At 36.5% G+C, this 1,881-nt stretch overlaps 1 pseudogene; it reads left to right on the top strand.

The window, feature by feature from the left end:
- Positions 1-688: 688 nt before the first annotated feature.
- On the top strand, positions 689-1,658 carry LOC148300025 (fatty acyl-CoA reductase 1-like; annotated as a pseudogene).
- The last annotated feature ends 223 nt before the right edge of the window (positions 1,659-1,881 follow it).

Below are 1,881 nucleotides of genomic sequence, written 5' to 3'. Positions count from 1 at the left end.
ATAAATCAAACTGATTCCTATGAAAATGTATCTCAATTTCGAAGAACTTGAAGATTAATAAGAACGCCAAAGCCCAAGCAAACACAAATAAGTAGTTTAAAATCTAAAGACCACAGATTATTCCCCTTTTGGGTATGAAACATAGAGCATTGAGTATCACTTGATTTATGGAAAGGAACAGAAAAGACAACCTCAAAGACAAATTACAAGTACATACTTTATTTTTATAGACTCGATGCTGAGAGGATCAAGAGAAACTGTCGAGAACAAAGATTATTCATTTACCTATGTGATTTGACATTATTTGAAATTATTTTTAGATTTTCAAGATTACACTCTCTCTGCACACATTCCAAACTTTGAAATTAAAAGGGTCGAATAAAACAATGCTGACAATGATAGCAAATTGACAACAACAGACAATTTAACTCTCGAACTAAATCCAGCAAAAAAACCAAAAATCTTCAGGCTTACATAGCATTAAACTCAAACAAATACCCACAAATATCAACCATAATTACAATATTCATCCATTTATAATAGGTCATATATAATATGAAAAACAGATATAAACTTGACAGATTGTAGATCAGCCCGTGAAGATGGTCATATCGAGTTGGATTTAATAAATAATATTATTAATATTATTAAATCAGTTGTTCAAACTTGATACTTTAATTTGCATTATATGGCGTTGAAAGAGTACTACAACAAAAAGATACTGCTACTCACTGGGACAACAGGCTTTCTCGGGAAGGTCTTGCTTGAAAAGATTTTATATAGCTTACCATAAATCCATTTAATTTATGTGCTTATTAGAGAAAAAAAGGGCTCCAATCTCAATGAAAGATTCAAGAAATAAATCTTGAGCTCGCCATGTTTCGATCGGATTCGAGCCACCCATAAAAATTAGTTCGAGCAATTCATCGAAACCAAAGTGAAGCCGATGTAAAGCCATATTAAATCTGCAGCCAAGGAGATCTTCATCGAGATGGCGTCGGACTTAGCCAAAAAGACTACCAATAGATAATAACAAGATGCCAAATCGTCATAAACTGTGCTGCCAGCATCGATTTCAATGCGAGGCTCGATGAAGCAATCTAGAGCAATATCAAGGGTTCTTTGCGCATGATGGAGCTCGCGAAATAAATTAAAAACCTTGAAATATTCACACATATTTCGACCAGTTATGTGAATTGCAACTTGAGTGGGCTTATTCGTGAAGAAATCTATGAGGCCAGTAACTTATTTATCTCATTCTAGATTATGAGCCTGAGGCGCTTTTTAAACAATTGTTAGATATGCCAGTTAGATAGTTGATATCCAATTCTGCGAATCTGCTAGGAAAATATCCCAACACCTATACATATACCAAGGCCCTGTGCGAAAGACTTATGAGGCTCAGAAAAGGCGATCTGCCAATGTCCATAGTTCGCCCTGCCATCATCAACACCAGTTATCGGGAACCATTCCCTGGCTGGCTTGACAGCATTGCCGCGGCGGCTGCGTACTATATGTTTGCAGGTCTGGGAATCGTAAAATAAATAGAAACGAGTCCAAATGTGATAAGCGATACGGTTCCTGTCGATATAGTAGTCGCCAATATCATTGTTGCGACAGCATTCAATGCATTTAACAAAACTTTAAGCATCTATCACGTGGGATCAAGCGACCGAAACCCAATACTCTTAAAGACAATTCGAAACATTGTGAGTGATTTTTGGAATGCGAACGTATCCAAGAGCCGACTCTCCAAATCAAAAGTTAAAGTAGTGACATCAAAAGCGCAACTCAGGTTTGAAGAGCTGAAAAGAAGCATCCCAAACTACTTGTATTTAAAAGTATCCCCGTATTTGGGGGGCAATCACTTTAAAAATGCGA

The sequence above is a fragment of the Brachycentrus maculatus genome, unplaced genomic scaffold, assembly GCF_059751285.1.
Source record: "Brachycentrus maculatus isolate JH-2025_06_01 unplaced genomic scaffold, ASM5975128v1 h1tg000851l, whole genome shotgun sequence".
Lineage (NCBI taxonomy): Eukaryota > Metazoa > Arthropoda > Insecta > Trichoptera > Brachycentridae > Brachycentrus > Brachycentrus maculatus.
Note: the sequence above shows the minus strand (reverse complement) of the source record. Positions and strands in the feature narration are given on the sequence as shown.